The sequence below is a fragment of the Anabrus simplex genome, chromosome 7 (assembly GCF_040414725.1).
Source record: "Anabrus simplex isolate iqAnaSimp1 chromosome 7, ASM4041472v1, whole genome shotgun sequence".
NCBI lineage: Eukaryota > Metazoa > Arthropoda > Insecta > Orthoptera > Tettigoniidae > Anabrus > Anabrus simplex.
This window is the reverse complement of record NC_090271.1, coordinates 57,164,002-57,185,196: the sequence shown is the minus strand read 5'-3', so window position 1 is coordinate 57,185,196 and position 21,195 is coordinate 57,164,002. Positions and strand designations below refer to the sequence as shown.

The following is a 21,195-nucleotide window of genomic DNA, read 5'->3' as shown; positions in this document are numbered from 1 at the left end:
TACGGCAATGCTTGTTCATTGTGACGTAAATTATAGTCATAAACTCAGTTTTATTTTAATTATAATAAGTGATTCTATTTCCAAGTACAATCCTCAATTGTGGAAATGCAACCGTAATCTAACATTGTCCTGATCCATATCCCTGTATATTGCTAGATGTGTGAGTTTATCACCTCACATCTTGAGATAATTGAGATATGAGGCATGCTCTACCGATTTTGTTTATTTTTTTAAAGCAACTGGCACTCAAACAAATGTTATTTATATTGTGTGAAAGAGATGAAGGTATAAAAGTAGTGGTAGGAGTAGCAACAGCATCTATTGATAGTTTGTAAAGAGGCGGATGCAAACATAGTAAAATATCTTGGATGAGAATATAAAGAAGTATTAAATAAGGAATGGATTGCACCGGAAGAACTGCAAATCTTTTTTTATATACAGAGTGGCCCACTTAAACCTTTCACCGCAGATATATCTGGAACAACAAGATATATTAAAAAATGACTTTCACAGGCATGAAGGCAGGGAAGGGGCTCAGTAAAGTAAATACTATGGGCCAGTCTAAAACGTAGGAAAATAGTATTTACAACATCAACTTACGTTTTTTTAAATGGACACCCTGTATTATTTCGTGCGCAATAGTTAACATGAAAAATCACATAAGTAATGGCGTTTGTTTCATCGCAGTAGGTCAATTACATCCCGAGATATTGCAACATGGAGTTGACACTTGAGATAAACGAAACGCGCAGCAGTTGCACATCCCGAGATTCCAGCACGAATCTCTTGATAGCAGTGCAAATAGCATTAAGTATAGCGCCTGTCGCATTGTAGTACGGCAATTATACCGCGAGTAAGAGGACCGTGAGATTCGTGCTGGTATCTCGGGATGTGCAACTGCTGCGCGTTTCGTTCATCTCAAGCGTCAACTTCACGTTGCAATATCTCGCGATGTAATTGACCTGTTGCGATGAAACAAACGCCATTACTTATGTGATTTTTCATATTAACTATTGCGCACGAAATAATACAGGTTGTCCATTTAAAAAACGTAAGTTGATGTTGAAAATACTATTCTCCTACGTTTTAGACTGGCTCATAGTATTTACTTTAATTACCCCTTCCCTGCCTTCATGCCCGTGAAAGTCATTTTTCAATATCTCTTGTTGTTCCAGATATATCTGCGGTGAAAGGTTTAAGTGGGCCACCCTGTATATATTTCAAAAAGTATGTGGCAAAAGGAAATAATAAAAATAAAACAAGCATTATATAATTACTAGTATGTTTCAATACACATATATTTACAAATTGCTTTACGTCGCACCGACGTACATTGGTCTTATGGCGACGATGTTATAGGAAAGGGCTAGCAGTGGGAAGGAAGCGGCCGTGGCCTTAACTGGGGTTCGAACCCACTATCTCCTGATTTCAAGCTCACACGGCCAATTCCTCGGTAATATTAAATGTAGGAATATTTCTTGTACTGTAACGTTGACTGTAATGTTGTTATTCATTTTTCCTTAATTGTTAAATTACATATGAAATGAATTAGATCACTAATTTCTTCTTCTTCTTCTTCTTTATTTGTTTACTCTCCAGGATCGGTTTTTCCCTCGGACTCAGCGAGGGATCCCACCTCTACCGCCTCAAGGGCAATGTTCTGGAGCTTCATACTCTGGGTCGTGGGATACAACTGGGGATGATGACCAGTACCTCGCCCAGGCAGCCTCACCTGTTATGCTGAACAGGGGCCTTGTGGGGGGATGGGAAGTTTGGAAGGGATGGACAAGGAAGAGGGAAGGAAGCGGCCGTGGCCTTAAGTTAGGTACCATCCCGGCATTTGCCTGGAGGAGAAGTGGGAAACCACGGAAAACCACTTCTAGGATTGCTGAGAAGGGAATCGAACCCCCCTCTACTCAGTTGACCTCCCGAGGCTCAGTGGACGCCGTTCCACCCCCCGTATCACTTTTCAAATTTCGTGACATAGCCGGGGATCGAACCCGGGCCTTCGGACAGCTAATCACACTAACCACTACACTACAGAGGCGGACGTCAAAGAATATACGGTATATTAAAACCAAAATATGTTCTATATCCATCTTTTCAACACCTTATCTATTCAGATTCAATTTTTCCTCGTATTTCGCTGTATGTCCCCCTCTGTGGGGTAGTGGTTAGCATGATTAGCTGCCACCCCCGGAGGTCCGGGTTCGATTCCCGGCTCTGCCACGAAATTTGAAAAGTTGTACGAGGGCTGGAACGGGGTCCACTCAGCCTCGGGAGGTCAACTGAGTAGAGGTGGGTTCGATTTCCACCTCAGCCATCCTGGAAGTGTTTTTCCGTGGTTTCCCACTTCTCCTCCAAGGCAAATTCCGGGATGGTACCTAACTTAAGGCCACGGCCGCTTCCTTCCCTCTTCCTTGTCTCTCCCTTTCAATCACCCCGTCCCCCACGAAGGCCGTTGTTCAGTATAGCAGGTGAGGCCGCCTGGGAGAGGTACTGGTCATCCTCCCCAGTTGTATCCCCAGACCTAGAGTCCGAAGCTCCAGGACACTGCCCTTGAGGCGGTAGAGGTGGGGTCCCTCGCCGAGTCCCAGGGAAAAGCCAACCCTGGAGGGTAAGCAGATTAAGAAGAAGAAGAAAAAAAGAAGAGTTTATTCAACACAATGATGCAGGTATTTAGTATCATAAAATTTAAGATTTCTCCGACCATTTAAATTAAATCTCATAAATTATATTCTGCTTCCATAATATGATTTACTTGTATATCTTGTATATCCTATTCTTTGGCATTGCTATCTTCAGATATGTTCTCAATTTCCCTTAATGTGTCTTTCTGTAGTTCAATCTTTTCATGCACTGTCTTCAATAATCTAATTGTTTTCAACAGAAAGAACAAACGACAAAACCATGACAGTAGTAACTCTATATTTTTAGAAGTTAATGTTTTCCTTGGATCATCTGTTTTCTTTCATCTCAGAATGTTTAACTAATTAACACGTTCGTTTTCACTAAGACGGCAGCCATCCTGCCGGACAAGCTTACTGTAACAAAATGAAACGTTTAACTCCTGGCACGTTTCTTTTCTACACAATACCACCGGCATCATGATATTTAAAATGCTGTTACCGTTCCTTCGGTTACAATAATTGAAGTTAAGAGGGTTCCTCCTATTCAATACAAAGATATATATTAACGTGAATGAATCACATATCGTTCACATGAGGTACTAGTTTCGGCACCAAACTATGTGCCATCATCAGCCAACAAGTCAAATTGGGCAAACACAATATAACCTTAAAACAACTTTATACACACTATAACACTTGCACAGATGAATATGAAATAAAATGTGGTACATGATGATGTTGCATTTCAGTTTAAAATCCCTTAAAAGATAATGACTCCGTTGTTGTATGTCCATGGCGGTTTGTCCAGCTTGTATATGTCTTTAGTTTTTCAAACCTGTTAAAATATGCTGCGGAGTTTAATGTCATATGAAGTTGACACTATGTGTGTTCTATAGTTTGGTGCCGAAACTAGTACCTCATGTGAACGATATGTGATTCATTCACGTTAATAAATATCCTTGTATTGAATAGGTGGAACCCTCTTAACTTCAATTCTTGTAATCCCACTTCAATACGGATCATGAAATTTCTAAATATTAACGTTCCTTCGGTGCCAGTCCTAGCGCTAGAGCCAAAGCACATTGCTGATGCATCATGGATACAGTCTCCACATCGCGCTTCAACCCTCGCAAAACTGCGATAAAACGAATGTAGTGGTAGAAATTACACACGTACTACACTAGTGAGGTCCACCTCTGTGCTGTAGTGGTTAGTGTGATTAGCTGCCACCCCCGGAGGACCGGGTTCGATTTCCACTAAATTTGAAGAAATACTACAAGGACTGGAGTCCGCCTCTGTGGTGTAGTGGTTAGCGTGATTAGCTGCCACCCCCGGAGGCCCGGGTTCGATTCCCGGCTCTGCCACGAAATTTGAAAAGTGGTATGGGGGCTGGAACGGGGTCCACTCAGCCTCGGGAGGTCAACTGAGTAGAGGTGGGTTCGATTCCCACCTCAGCCATCCTGGAAGTGGTTTTCCGTGGTTTCCCACTTCTCCTCCAGGCAAATGCCTGGATGGTACCTAACTTAGGGCCACTGCCTCTTCCTTGCCTACGATTTACAATCCTCCCATCCTCTACAGGGGCTTCAGCATAGCTGGTGAGACCACCTGGGCGAGGTACTGGTTCACGTTTCCGGTTGTATCCCCAACCACATGTCTCACGCTCCATCTGCCCTTGATGCAGTAGAGATGAGATCTCTCGCTGAGTCCGAGGGAAGAACCAGCGGGTTAAGGAAAGAGAAATAAGGAAAACTCAATACTTCTATCCACTGGTTGAAAAAAAGAGAGGTCGCCCGGACAGGGACTCGAACCCTGGACCCTTAGGTTAAAAGCCTAATGCTCTACCGACTGAGCTATCCGGGCTCTTCGTACGCATGTTGAGGGAATAGTACAGATGACCTAATTTTCAGAGCCTACATTCCCTACGTCTTAAAAAGAACACCGTAGCATTTTACTGTATGTCGGCATGTTGGGTGGCGTGCTCGAAGGCGCTGTAATGTTCAGGTTCACTTTAGGTCGTCATGCCAGCTCGTCGCCGTTACTACAAGCAGAGATTCTATTCATCCATCTCCTTAACGGAGAACGAGTACGCGCACCTCGGTTAGAATGGACCCCTCCTGCCATTTTTGACAACTTACAATATTATTGAACAAAGATTTAAGTTAATTGATCCCTTCTTTTCAGATTCCAAGGTAAACTTGATGTGCGGATCTATGTCATGAGCGGATAATAGATGCAAAGATTTAAGTGTTAATAAAAACTATAAATAGTTGTACGGTAACTGTTAGATCTTCTTCTTCTGCTTCGTTATCTGTTTACCCTCCAGGGTCGGTTTTTCCCTCCGACTCAGCGAGGGATCCCACCTTTACCACCTCAAGGACAGTGTCCTGGAGCTTCAGACTCTGGGTCGGGGATACAACTGGGGAGGATGACCAGTACCTCTCCCAGAGGGCCTCATCTGCTATGCTAAACAGGGGCCTTGCGGGGGAATGGAAAGATTGGAAGGGATAGACAAGGAAGAGGGAAGGAACCGGCCGTCGCCTTAAGTTATGTACCATCCCGGCATTTGCCTGGAGGAGAAGTGGAAAACCACGGAAAACCACTCCCAGGATGGCTGAGGTGAGAATCGAACCCAGCTCTACTCATTTGACCTCCCGAGGCTGAGTGGACCCCGTTCCAGCCCTCGTACCACTTTTCAAATTTCGTAGCAGAGCCGGGAATCGAACCCGGGCCTCCGGGGGGTGGCAGGTAATCACACTAACCACTACATCACAGAGGCGGACAACTGTTAGATAAAGAATAAAACATTTTAATCGAGTTTGTTTAGAAACATGAATCTCCGTGGCTCACAGCGGCAGCGCGAGGCCTCCCACGAGTGGGTTCCGTGAATCGAATCCCGGTCACTCTATGTGAGGTTTTTGCTCGGCAAAGCGGATGGAGGACAGGATTTTTCCGCGTATTCCTGTTTTCCCTGTCATCTTTCATTCCACCCTACACTCTCCAATAATATTTTATTTCATCTGTCAGTCATTAAGCATTGCCCCAGACGAGTGCGACAGGCTTTGGCAGCCGGCACAATTCCTATCCTCGCCGCTAGATGGGGGCTTCATTCATTCCGTTCTGACCCGCTCGAATGACTGGAAACAGGCTATGGATTTTCTTGTTCGAAAATATGTCCGCCTCTGTGGTGTCGGGTGATTAGCTGCCATCCCCGGAGGCCTAGTTTCGAAATTGAAAAGTGGTACGAACACTGGAACGGGGTCCGCTCAGCTTCGGGAGGTCAACTTAGTAGAACTGGTTCGTTTCCCATCTCGTCCATCCGTTTCCCACTTCCCCGGATACTCAGGATATTGACACACGAACCATTCCAATTCCCTCACCCCTCCCACCCCCATTCACTATCAATAATCAACTCACGTCTTTACTCAGCCTCACACCACAACCTCAAGTCAAGAAACCTCTCTCAAACAGCAAAGAAAGCCAAAACATACCCGAAACTCAAACCAAGTTCCTCCTCCAACACCACGTCTCAAAACCAAAACTCAACCTCGACCTCCACATCCTTCATTACCAATACTCTGTTACAACTGTCTCAAGCTGAACCACCATGCCGCCAGGTGTAAAAATGCTACCAGATGCAACCGGTGTGGTGGCCATCACCATCACTCCGAATGCCAGGTACTCCGTGACCAGGCGACCTGCGCGAACTGCCACGGCAATCACGCAGCGTCATTCCCTGGCTGCCCGTATTTTAAGAAGGCAATTAAACAGAAACAGCACAAAACTGCACTACATAAGCCACAGACAACACCTAACATTCAACCTAACGCACCTCAGCCTCTTCTCACCACCCCTGCCCCTCCACCGACCACGCCAAACAATAGTCTCCTCACCCTCATCCTCAGCTTACTCCAATACCATCTTCAGTCCAATTCAGGGCCCCCTCGGTGGATTGAGTAGCCGAGACCCTGAAAAAACCCTAATCAGCAACCCCCGCCCCCCCCTCCCCAGATCCAAACCAAGAGCAAGAACTATCAAGTTTAAAGTCCTCACTTCCTAAACTGAAACACAAACACCTAAGATGAAGACGAGGCGGTGCACATGTTATATGCTGCCAATAACGATGCTTTCACACCATCCGTCAAACTTATTTGTATTTAAATTTTAAAATTTAATTAAATAATGAGACGTTATTTTTTCGCGATGTAGCCACTGCAAACTTTCAAACGCAACCAGGCGTGGTTACCTACTGCATTCCAGTACTACCACATCGCTACACTAAAATCGCTGTGCCAGTCATTTCACAGAATGCCATGCCACCCCCTGGCTACACTTACACAAAAGACACCACCAACACAAAATATCACACATCAAACTGATAAAAACACATTAAACGGTACTAAATACAAAATTGAAACATCAAATTAACTAAAACACACTTACAGATTGACAGAGGAGCGCCAGGAGTGCACCGGTATCGGTACCTCACATACCACCTACCTCTTCGGAGATAGGTGCACATACAGATACCCAGGGTCCATCCGTTCCCCCCCCCCCACTTCTTCTCAATGCAAATGCTGGGATGGTACCAAATTTAGGGTCACGGCCGCTTTTTTCCTTTCAAACCTCCCATCCCCAACAAGGCCACCTGGGCCCAGTACAGGTCCTACTCCCCATTTTTACCGCCAACCAAATGTCTCACGCTCCAGGACAGTGCCATTGAGGCGGTAGAATTGGGATCCCTGGCTGAGTCCGAGGGAAAACCGACCCTGGAGGGTAAACAGATAAAGAAGAAAAGGAAGAATATTCTGCTGGCACTCTACTCGTACATGCCAACTAGCTATCCATGGAGGCATAGAAATAGTCATCTTATTACTTATTACTGAGTATGATATAAAGGATGTAGTAATTTATTTCTGACGAAAGCAGGCTTAGTTATATGGAAATTGTCCGGAGAAAAAGAGATTTTATTTTTACATTTGCCTTTACGCCGCACCGACACAGATAGGTTTCATGGCATGAAAGGGACAGGAAAGGGCAAGGAGTGGGAAGGAAGCTTTTTTTTTTTTTTTTTTTTTTTTTTAGCTATTTGCTTTACGTCGCACCCACATAGATATGTCTTATGGTGACGATGGTATAGGACGGGCCTAAGAATTAGAAGGAAGCGGCCGTGGCCTTAATTAAGGTCTGGTATGAAAATGGGTTGCCTGCTGTCATTTCTGGATGGATACAGTACTTTTGCATCCATCTCTTGGTACAGGCCAGAGTAAAGTGTAGCTTCCACCGAAGTCCCAGTCAACATCCATGGCTGTGACAATATAGAAGTTGCTGGGGTATGGGCAGTGCTGAATAATGACATTCAGTGCATCTGAGTGTTATGAAAGGTGCTGCTCATAGGGTCAGTCGTGCTGCAATAGTACTTTCTGACCCAGTGAGGAAAGCAATGGCAAACTACCTCACTCCTCATATTGCCTAGTACGCCTCATTTTGGTGCTGCCATTGGTTTTTGGGGTTTCCTTATAACCGCATAACCTTTGGTGGTGCTATTTGAGGATCCAACCAGCCTCTGGGCTGATGACCTAACAGACAGACAGACAGACAGACAGACAGACAGACAGACAGACAGACAGACAGACAGACAGACAGACAGACAGACAGACAGATGAAAATGGGACACAACGAAAAACCATCTTCCGGGCTGCCGACAGTGGGGTTTGAACCCACTATCTCCCTAATACTGGATACTGACGGCACTTAACCAACTGCAGCTCTCGAGCTCTGTGAAGAAGAGTTAGAAATAGGTATTGGATGTGAAATATCTGGGTGATTATATTGTTATTTTAGGGCACTGGGACTGAAGTGGGTTTAGTGAATACAGTGGGGATATTTAAAAGAGGAGGGGGTAAAGGTGAAGTGATGGAGAAGCTTGTATTGGAGGAAGTGATTGAATGATTTAGACAGAAATTTATTCTTCCGGGAAGAATGGGTTTTAATGGTTTATTCAACAAGCAGAGCGATTAAGGATGTTTTATCGCTGCAATCTCGGACGTCACTGACAATTGTTAACAGAGAGTGGAATGGTATATGGCTTGTTGTTATTCTTACTGCTCAAGACCGAGCTCCAATGGGGCTGTGAGATGAGGCGAACGGAGCGAGTGGACAATGCTATATTCGTAAGTTAACAATGTGAAATAGTAAGAACGCACGAGATTTGACATCAAGCGACCCATTCTCGAGCTACGGCGTGGCGTCAAATAAATAAATAAATAAATAAATAAATAAATAAATAAATAAATAAATAAATAAATAAATAATCCGCCTCTCTGGTGTAGTGTTTAGCATGATTGTAACGTTCCAGACGTCACAGTGTAATTGTGGTAATTTTATTATGTTTAATTAATTCAAGTATGATATATTTTTACGTCATGATATTTATCTTCGTATGTAATTTTATTATAATTCATGTTTAATCATTTGCTCACTATCATTTCATTACTTTGTAACTACGACTTGTAAATGAGGGCTGAATATCCTAATATTAATTTAGATTCTTGCGACATTCGTTTAAATTTAACTTGCAGTAGATTTTCCTCTATCTTGCCACATCACCGAGGAAGAAGGAAGGACAAATTTAGACATCAAATTCTGGGAAAAACGAGCACGTGTTCAAGCGTTGTAACCACAACTACTGTATTTCGGAGCTGAGTAATTCAAACTAGTCTCCGCCTATATTTTCAAAGGAGCGTCATGTTGCCATGGATACTGAGTGAAAGGGCTAATAGAAGAACAGTTAATATCATGGTTGGGACCCATCAACTTTAATACCTGGAGAAGGGAGAGACGTGTCACCTGACTGGACCACGTGTTTTGACCATTAATTAGGGCCAGTAAAGCTTACTTAAGGGCGTGTTGGAGCTCTTGGTATCATTCTTCTATCATGTATTTCGCTTGAGGTCTGGTCTTATGGTTGATGTACCATAGTGGACTAGTGTGATAGTTTATCACTTCTACATTCATTACTTCGTTACCACGACGTGGTACTTAGGGATTTCTGAATGATGGGTGTATAGCCACTCTCATCAGGAAGTACGTACAGCTCGACTACTAGACCGGTTTGTACCAGTCTAAAACAATAGGTAGCATTAAACTAGCTAGAAATGAAACTACGGTACACATTTTCAGTAAAGTTGGAAGGAATGTTAATTCAGTATCCTCTCCGCATAACCCAAGGGGGTTTTTCAAACAGTGATTCAGGGCTCATCTCCAATATATGGGATAGAGCATAACAGGGAGTGTTAGTATCGAAGCCATCTTCCAATTAGTGGTCGGTGCACTTGGCAGGGCAGGAATGGTACTTGGCGGCAGATGGAAAGACCTCAAAGACGACCGGCAGTTTTCCAGCTACAAGGACGGAGGCGTTCTCAGGACAAGCAGAACAAGACTACATGGTGAGCAAGCGAGTTAAAAATATTGCAAGTTTTCGCGAAGTAGAGTCATTCATTTTTTGTTAAATTCATTTCCTATTTTAAATTCAGTTCTCGTCAAACCGTCGTCATTTTTATTTAGCATAATAAATGTTATTCTCTTGGTTCATTTTAATCAGTCTGCCTTAATTAGCCTTTTGATTTCTAATTCTCCTGCTTTATGATTAGTGCATTATCACCCCATCCATGTGATGAGAGTCCGTCCAAGCTTTATTATAAATTTTTGTTTTTAAGTCATCAACTTAAAGACTGGCGCCCTTAGCTTGCATAGTTGCATTTCTCGTTCAATTATTGTTCTCAAAAAGGGGCAAGTCATATAAATGCCGCTCCAACGTGAGGCGAGAAAATCATTAAGTACGGAGCAGTTAATGACAGTAACGATATCAGAATTAGTAGTTTGGGTAAAATTTGGATATCCACGTTGCATTAGGAGTGTTTGATTGTGGGGAGGGTCATGGCTGATCAGACGAAAGAGGAGAGGATGTTGCGCAGTGGACGGGCGATAAAAGGCAATAACGTATTAAGTTCAGAGGAAGAGTTGTGTAGTCTAGTAGAGGAAATTGAAGATAGAAGTGTAAGTAGTATGGAGAGCGAAGACAAGGAGAAAGAAGTCAGTATGGAGTCAGATGATGGTAAGATGGGGGGTGAAGCGGAGATAAACCCTAACAATAAAAGTACCGGTAATACTAATGATCAGTTAATGGGAATGATGCGAGTAATGTTAGAGGAATTAAAACAAACTAAATATGAACTTAAAGAACAATTGGAGCAAACTAAAGCGGAATTAAGCAGAGAGATGAGGGAAAATAAGGAAGAAGCGAATCGGAGAATGGACGAACACAGTAGGCAGTTAAGCGATCTAGTAGTAAAAAATAAACTGTTTAATAAGCGATTAGATGAACAGAAAAGTGAATGCGAACGGCAAGGGAAAGAAGTAGAAGAAAAGTTTGCGGAGGAGAGAAGTAAATTCCTGGAATTAATGGGGAAGGAAAGCAACTCTACTAGGGAGGAAGTAATGAGACAGGTCACTGGTATTGATAAGAGAGTTGAGACTCAAAAGGGGGAAATACGGGAATTTAAAGACCAGGTCCAGAAAGAGACTGACACAGTAAAGCTTATAATGGAAGATGAGACACGTGCAAGCGTAGAAAGGTTTGCGATAGCTGAAGAGAATAAGATTGAAATTAGGACACTAAAAGAGAAGCAAGTTAATTTGGAGAGCGAAATTGATAGGAGAGACAAAGATATAGAACACAGGATGGAGAAAGCAGAAAATCAGATAAAACAGGTAGCAAAGGATAAACAGGTTTTCACGGGAAGGCAATGTCAAGGAAGTAGCTACATTAGGGAAACTGAACTACCTAAATTTAATGGGAAACAAACGAACCCGCTAGATTTCCTTAAGATGATAGAAAAACGGTTTTGAAAGCGTCTAGAGGAAGGGTCTATGGACTGGGAAGATGTTATAGAAAATATTGACCATGCTTTTGTAGGAGAAACTCGGTCTTGGTTCATGGTATATACGCAAACGATGACGAACCTGAAAGAATTCAGAAATAAGTTTAGAGATAAATTCTGGAATGAAACGGTACAAGCTCGGGAGAGAGAAAGGGTGGTAATTGGGAGGTACAAACAGCATGAAGGAGTGACTATGACCGAATATTTCCTGGCCCATGTCATGATTTGTCAGAACTTAGATGGTATAACCGAGGGGTCTGATGTAGTTAGACTACTGTTGCGACATTTTCCGGACAGGGTGAGAGAAGCGGCCTGCATGCCAAGAGTTGGTACTATTCAGGAGATGGAGAACCTACTAGGCAGTTTTGATGCTTTAGATAACCTTAGGAGTAGAACGGAGAATATTCAGAACTTTAGTCATCACAACGGAATGAGAGATAACGGAAGAACACAGAATCACGAAGCTCGCAATCAGTTCAGACCTCAGCATAACAGTAGGAGAGGAGTACCTGAATATAGAACAGGAAATTCCCAACGGGGACCAGAGCAATGTACTAATGAGTCCAACGTCAATACACAAAGGGAACATTTAAACTAACTAGGGGCTGTAATCTTAGGTCAGAATTCCAGCCTAGTACGAAGGTAGCGAAGTGTCTTGTCATGAAAGTGTAACCATATGACCTAGATGTTAGAGACGATTTGTTGTATGAACCCGAGCAAAATAATGTAGATTCAAGTGATGAAGTAGTCAATCCCGTTGTTAAATTGAAGGTTTGAGGGGTGTGGGTTAAAGTTTTAATTGATTCTGGTAGCCAAATATCATGTATTAGTTCTCAGTGGTATGAGTCATTAGTGAAACAGGGTATTCAGTTGGAGGAAATGCCTGTTAAGTCTACTTTCATCATTACGGCTGTTGGTAAGAGGTCTAAGCAAATTTGTAAACAAGTAGCTGTTCCGATCTGTATTAATAATTTTATAAGCGTTCAGATATGTTTGGTAATTCCGCACTTGATATTTGATCTTATCTTGGGATCTGATTGGTTAACGTTAAAATTGGCTCAGTTAAATTACAATGATGCAGTGCTAAATTTGAGGTGGAATAATGAGGATATCAAGTTCAAGTTTGAGGATGAAATTCAGAGGAAAACGGAAGTTAGTACTGTGCCCGTTCGCATCTCGTAGACCAACAACAAAATGGCGGCGTAGGAAGGTATGGACCATGCGATCTACTAAGGCAATGAACTTCGTATCAATGCAACGTATAGGAGGCTATGTACGTCACGGAAAGGATAGGTTTCGAAGACACTGGAGAACAGTAGAGGCTCATTTGAATTGTTTTAAAAAAATATAGCAGCGGGTGAATTGTTTAACGAGACTCTAAAAAATTACTTTCATGTAGACAAGACGCAGATGCGAGCAGATCTACATATTCCAAGAATAGATTTGCCTACTGAAGAAGAATATTAATTATATATATATTCGCGACAGCATATAATTAAAGTATTCATCGCTGTATGCCAGTAGATGGGCCGAGAAAAAAAATATAAATATATAAATTTTGGTGATATACGACGGATTTGGAATATCAAGTAGCAACGTAACGATCGAAAGAATCGGAATTCACCATTGTGAAATATTTAATAACTACACACGAGAAGAATATAACTACCGTAGCAGTAAAAAAATAATAATTATTTACGGAGAAAACTTTTTACAGAAAGAAAAACTTTAACGATTATTTTAAATAACAGAAAATGCAGAATATCATGACTAATTACTGCGCACAGGGAATTCTTTTCATTGTCAACAGATACATGATGATGACTGTCTGCTAATTCATCAAGATGGACCGAACTGGGGATATGTACCGTCGAATCAGATGACCAGGCGGAGATTATTGGACAGACCAACCAGTGGAGATGATGACGTTGGATGAGCATCGGCCAGCCGAAAGACCGGATGATACGAAGTGGTCTGACGAGCTATGTAACCAGCAGATGACCGCGAATGTCCAGTTCAGACAGAGATCCAGTTCCAATCTGAGGGTCTAGCAGCAAGTGAAGGACGGAGCAACCACCAGACCAGATGTAGCAACTGACGAGCTAAGTCCATACTTTTCTATAGTAGAGTAGTTTCTTGCAATCTGCACCCTCAATCTATTTTGGCATCTGCTGAGAGTTTGGTGATTTATGAAATAATTAAGAACGCGTGTGTAATATAAGTAATGTGTGAAATACTTAAGATTTTAAAATTAGATGGAAGTGATGAATTAGAATGACAACATGACATATACTGGATACTGCACTAGCACATCGACAGTGGAAATAATATCCGATAAGAGAAAGGTATGTTACTTGAGTAGAGCTAGAATCAATGAGTCTAAGTTACTAGTAAAGGTTCGATTAATCTCGTTTTACCTGAGTATAGTTTACGTCACGAATTACCTGCGCAATACGATGATCATTGACAAATTAAGTATTCCTTTCGTCAGAGAAAGAGGGCATATGAATTCATATTACTGTTATTAAAAATAGAGGTTATTGACTGCGTATTTTGCTAAGCAATTCTTGAATATTTAGCATATGGTTTCGGAGTTATGGCTATATGCATGCAGCTAAATGGAAGCCGATAGGATGTTAAAGTATCGACGGTAGTGTATTGAAATGTGATTATATATTGATGAATGGTTTAAGTGAAGAGATTTAGTTATGTTCTATGGGAAGTGTAAGAATTGCTATTTGACGTGTTAATGATTTATTAGTAATATAAGGTGAGTTTCTATGCCATGTTTGAAAATATACGTCAAGAAGAGAATTCCGCGCAGATGACCATTTCAAGGTAAGGTAAACATGAATTATGTAGAATTGTGTATCGTGACAGTGATATTGTGTTTGACTTGGGTGAGTAACAGGTACTGCGTAAGAGAGTGTGTTCTTATATATGATACAATAGACTCATGATTGATTATATATCTAGTATTTCGTGGAGCGGTGATCTTACAGGTTGATATGAAATACCTGCATTCTATACTATCCATACACGTTCAGTAGCACGTATATAAATGAAATATTGAGACAGTGCAGATCATAAGAGTACATTGAGCCACTAATAGATGAGTGTGTAGATTAGAAACTATTCGAAGAGTTAGTTAGATTTTTTTTATTTCTACTCAGATAAATATGATTTTAACTCAGTATATAAAAATGAAGAATATTACAATGGTTAGTTAGGAGCCAGATATCGTAGGCACGAGGGTGGTATTGCTTTAGCTCGTAAGTCGTTACTTGTTCACACTAGAAAGATATTACCTAACGCTCGGAGTTCAAACCTATGAAAGACTTTAACTTATGAATGGAAGGTCGGTGAACACTGCCACAATTTAATACACGCGAAAGTGTATACTTGGGAAACATGTCTCATATGTTGTGAGGATAACTTTAATAATTAACAGAGCAGTATTTACAATATGAAAATTTTATTTGATTCCTTGAATGCTCAATGATCGCAAATATTATTTTAAAAAATGTAATACTTTCGGAACATGGCTACGAAGGTTCACATGTGTATTTATTGGAATTTGAACTTATAAATGAGAGAATGTTAGCATTTTTTTTAAGTTCCACTATTTTATCTTAAATGAGCCAGCGCTGACTCTAACTTATTTTCAAATGATGAGATAACACGGAATTAATACTATCCAGATTTCACTATATCTCGAACATTAATTTTTGTCAATAAATAATCTTATATATTTTCTTTAGTATGTGACTGAGTTATGATTTCTGTTCTGGTAACGTTTAGAGTTAAGTTAGTTGTTAAGTTTTCTAGATGTAAGCAATCGACAAGTTCTTACAAACGAAATGCGAGATGATTTCTAGATATCGGTCGTCATTCTCGTGGATATTGATACTCCCATCACGAGTACCCCAGCGGCCAATTTCTCTTCCGAAACCACGTTAAATAATAACATATAAAATCTCAGATTTTATGGGCGGAAAAAGGATACACTGAGAAGAATTAATGAGCTACCGGGATAATCTTGCACTGACCGTTGCAAGAGCGGGTGCAAGTATTTAAAATGGCTGCCCAACTGTGGGGCAATTGAAGAGAAACACACCGTGGGAAAGTTATTAAAATGACGCCGCAATGTGTGACGATTTGAAGAGAAAGACACCGCGGGATCATTGAATATTGGTTGCCAGAGGTAATTTTTGACATCATAACGTGATTTAAAATGGAGAAAGATGCCGTGGGAACTGTTGGTTGCCAAAGAATAAAATGCCGCAACAGTGGAGCGAGTGAAGAGAAATACACCGTGGGAACGCCAAATAAAGTGAAAAAAGTATTGGAAACGGTCTTCACTTTGAAATAAATTAAATGTCGCATTAATGGTTGGCGCCTGAAGAGAAACACATCGCGGGAGTGTATGAAAATAGTCTGATAATTTATATTACTTAATAGGCAATCATGTGACGAAGCTCGAAATGTAGGTATCTGGTATAGAAAACATGTCACTAATGTATTGAGTAATTTATTAATTATTACCACATGGCTGAACCTGTGAAGATATATTAATAAGGAATTATTGTATTTATTAGATGAATGCTTCTTTTTAATAATAATAATCTAGGGTAAGGTGATTTTAAGTCAATATGAAATGAAACTTAGTTAATTTTAATTATGGTATAGGCTGATGGCCATACATATAAATATGGAATGCAGCATAACGGAATTTTAATTTATTTATTTCGTAACATGTTCCGAAATGTGAACGAAATCATAGATTTGAACTCTTGGTCTGGTTGTTGTTGGTCTATCTGGTGAGATGGTGCCGATCTCCAGGAAGGTCCATCAATATTATTATTTACTGAAGAGAAAACTTCAAACTAGTGCATATAGTGCAAACCTTGAACTATTTTTAAACCTTGTAGACTAAGTTATTGTGGTGTGTGTGATATAATATTTAATATTTTGTGAACTTAGAGGATTGTTAGGCAAATAAGTGATTTTTAACAAAATAGAAAGCTTAATATAAACTTTGAGATATTATAACGAATATATAGAAAACGACATAAAATGGCAACACAGGGTAGAGTTCAGACAAGAAGAGAACAAGAAGAGGAGATGAGAAGAGCTCAAGAGAAACAAGAAGGAGCTCCATTATGGTTTCTCGAATATTTGAAACAACAACAAGAAGAAAGACAGAGAGAAAAGCAGGAGCGTGAAGAAAAAGAGAGGAAACTGGAAGAAGAAAGACAGAAGGAGAAACAGGAGCGTGAAGAGAAAGAGAGGAAGCTGGAAGAAGAGAAAGAAAGAAGACGGATAGAAAAGGAACGAAAACAACAAGAATTGTTTAGAGAATTTCAAAAGGAACAAGAAAAGAAACAAGAAGAATGGCAACAAGAACAACGCGAAGAAAGAAAGAAAGAACATTATGAGTTGATGCAAGAATTGCACAAGAAACAAGAAGAATGGCAACAGAAACAAGAAGAGAAAGAACAGGAACGGGAATCAAGATTCCAGAGATGCATCATTGAGATGAGAGAGGAAAGAAGAGAGGATCAGCTAAAACAGAAAGAATCTTTAGAAGAATTCGTTAGAAAAATAGAAGATGAACACAAAGGGATGATCGATGAGCTACGCAAGAAACAAGAAGAAGCGACTGAAGAAACAGCGAAAACACGGTCGGAAGTATATGAAGTTAGGAACGAAATCCAAAACATGCAGACGAGGTTGACTGAAACCATGGAAAATAAAAACAGAGAGATGCACGAGGAAATAAAATAAATGAAATGGTAACAGAGAGCCAGGAAACGATCCGAAAATTGGAAGAAGAGAAAATAAATGATATAACAGCTGGTATGCAAGGATTAAATCTAAGGCAACAAGACTTAGATGAGAAATATGACCAAGCTGCGAGCAAAGTAGCACAGAAAATTGATGAATTGAAGCAGAAAATAGAAGATAACAAGGTGGAATCGGAACGAAAAATCGAAAAGACGGAAGAAGTGGTGAATCAGATCAGAAGGGAAATACAGGAGATGAAGGTGGAATCACACACGGCGAAATCTATGGCCTCAAGCTCTAGTGATAGGCAGAGAGCAGTAGAGGTACAGATTAATGAGAGAGAGAACACACCTTCAGGGATAAGTGACCCATGTAGAAGAGATATGGAAATATTAAGCAGTAGTAATCAAAGTGAAGGAAGCACGATAATTAATATCATTAAAAATTACGACGACCGCCCAAAACATTTTGACGGTTCGGCTAAGATCTCACCGAAACAATTCCTTAGGGACATAGAGGAATATTTTAGGGAAGGAAAAAATCAGGAGGAAAAGAAATTGAGAATTATCGAAAAACATCTGGACGGGAACCCAAATATCTGGTTCCAGGCTTTCAAGTACACATTCCATAACTATGACGAGTTTAAGGTAGCTTTCCTGAAGAAGTTCTGGGATCCTGAGATCCAGCAACAGCTGAGATTAGAGCTGTACTCAAGGAAATTTTCGACTGCAGGCCAAACTCGCTTTAGTGATTTCTTCTCCCTACAATTTCATCGTTTTCAGGACTTAGATTCTCCACCTAGCGAACTGGAGGCAATTAGAACTATTCAGAGGCAATTACCACTCGAAATACAAAGATTATTAGCAGCCTCTGATATACAAACTGCTATTGACATGGAGAGACGATTAAGACAGATCGACCTAACGTCATCCTGCTTAATAGAGAGGAACCCCAGAAATATAAGACAAATAGAAGCAGTCAATACGCTCAGCTCAGAAATCACTAACCAATGACTAGATAAGGGTCATGAAATTAGGACAGAAGATTGTGTTAGAGCCCAAAACAAAGAACCAAGAAAATGTTATTGTCAGTATAGTGGTCAACAGCACGGAAGATGTGGGCAAATTGGAAATAGAAATAGTTTCCAGTATAGGAGTAACATTCGATATGGGAACAATAGAAGTCGACCATATCAGAGGAACAGAAGGCGATACGATGAGAGGAGAAGACCTGCACAATATAATCAAAATGAAGAGAATAGGCGATATCTTCAAGAGCTAAGAGAAGAGAGACAAAATAGGAGCCGATGGGAGGAAGCCATCAAAAATAAGGATATAAACGGCGACCTCGAAGGCGCAGAAAGTCTCGAACTTCAGAATTATAAACGAAGAAGACAGGAAGAAGGTTGGAAGGAGCATGAAAATCATGGGAACACAGAAATTTCCCAAACATCTGAGCGAAAAAAAACCGCCGATAATGAACTAGTTAAACACGAAATTGTAAATATTAAACCGTTAGTGAATATTGTCAAAATTCGCAGTTGGGTAGTAGCACAAATAGATCATTGGGACATTCAACCTGAAGATTTAATTAAAGAAGATACTTGTCACGAAACTCAACCTAAATTCAAGTTACCAGTAATAGTTGTGAGAGTGTTCAACACCCGATTGTACTGTTTAGTGGACTCTGGAGCTAGCATAAGTGTAATGTCATATACCTTATTCCAAGAGCTAAATCAGAAAATACAGATACCAATCATACCTGTATCTGGTGTAAAAATCCGAGGCATAATTCCAGACAAGTCTGTTGAATGCAAGATACAAGCCTACTTAAGTATAAAGATCGGAAAATATGAATTTGAGCATCCATTCATGGTTATGAAGAAAATAAAATACAACGTCATTTTTGGAATAGACTTCATGATAAGCTCTAGGATGACAATTGATATGGATAAGGGTGAAATTCGATTTCCAGTGGTAGAAAATGATGGAAATAGAACTGTAGAAAGAGTTCAAATTAGTAGCACACTTGAAGAGAACGAATTGTTGAAGATCGAGGGAAAAGAAGTGGATCTATTGGACGAAGAGAGCCAAGAACTAGAAGAAAGAGATCTTAACACAGAATTAGAGCCGGAATTAGTCATGAGAATTGAAGAGATAGTTGCAATCGAAGTGGAAAGCTGCGAAAAACCCGAAATTTGGGAGGCTATCATTCAAGCTGCGGTATCTGCAGAAGAAAAACGAATATTGTACAACATCATAAAGAAATATATTGAAGTTTTTAGTGATAAACCTGGGCAGATTCCTAACTACAAGTACAAACTGATAGTTACTGACTGGACGCCATACAAGGGAAAAATATATGATGTGCCAGAGAAGTATTTCACTGAAGTTAAACAAATCATCGAGGAAATGTTAGCTGATGGATTGATCGTGAAGACTACCACTCCATTTCTGAACCCCATAGTAATTGTAAAGAAAAACAACGGAAAACTGCGTTTGTGCCTCGATGCGCGAGTCCTAAATTCCAGACTGATTCCAGAGTATAGTCAGGCCCCTAAAATTAAGGACATTGTGAAGAGATTTCGAGGTCAGAAATATTTTACGAGTATGGACTGCACAGCTTCATTTCACCATATTGTACTTGAAGAAAAGTCACGGTTATTAACAGGTTTTATGTTTAATAACCAAACATATGCCTATTGTCGGTTGCCTTTCGGATTAAAGGTCAGTTCGGCAGTATTGATAAGGGCACTAGACAGAAGCCTAACGAGTGAAGTAAAGGACTTTGTAAATTGTTATGTTGATGATCTAGTCTTTGCGAGCACTACCTTCGAAGAACACTGTGTCAAATTGGAAAAGCTATTAAGTAATTTACAGAGAACTGGCTTCAAAATAAATTTATCAAAATCTATTTTGCCAAAGCCAAGTACTTTTTGTAGGTCACGTGATCGATGGAGAAGGGATAATACCAAATCCCGTAAAAATAAAGGCAATATGCGATTTCCCAAGGCCGACTAAAGTAAAGCATATAAGGCAATTTCTTGGGTTGACTGGATTCTTCTCAGACCATTGTGAAGGTTACACAGATACGGCTGCACCGTTACAGAACTTGCTAAAGGTCAACAATAAATGGAAGTGGAATGATGAGGCAGAAGAAGCATTCATCAACATGAAAGAGCTGATGAAGAAAAGTATCAAACTGGGATATCCTGATTATCAACAGAGATTCATAATTCAAGCTGATGCATCACACGTTGGTGTAGGAGCATGCCTATATCAAGAAGATAATGAAACCAAAAGACGAACTTATTTGGCATTTACCAGTAGGAAACTTAGAAAACATGAGCAACATTATACTACTACTGAGCTTGAACTACTCGCAATAGTGCACGCATTACAACATTGGAGACGTATAATTTATGGCTACCCAGTAACAATACGGACAGACCACAAGGCGTTGACTTTTGGGTTAAAAGCCGTCATGATCAGCGAAAGGATAACGCGATGGATGCTATTCACGCAACAGTTTGACCTAAAGATTGAACATTGCAGTGGAAAGGAAAACATCTTAGCTGATGCGTTAAGTAGAAACCCACATGAAGGTGAAGAACATGTGCTAGCAATCGAACTGGATACTCAAGACGAACAACTACTAAGAAAGTTAGAGAATCTGAGAGAATTTCAAGAATCTGACCAGAAATTAAAGATCATCATCGATAATTTGGTTAACAGGGAATCAACGCCAGAACTCACAAAGAAATATGAAATCGTAGACGGAATACTATTGAAAGTAGTGGACAAGTTCAGTAACAGCAAAAGAATTGTAATACCGGAAGT

At 40.5% G+C, this 21,195-nt stretch overlaps 1 non-coding gene across 1 annotated transcript; it reads right to left on the bottom strand.

Moving 5' to 3' along the window:
* Nucleotides 1–4,417: 4,417 nt before the first annotated feature.
* Nucleotides 4,418–4,490, bottom strand: TRNAK-UUU (transfer RNA lysine (anticodon UUU)). Its single transcript has one exon. It is a non-coding gene; the product is annotated as a tRNA-Lys (tRNA).
* Nucleotides 4,491–21,195: the final 16,705 nt, after the last annotated feature.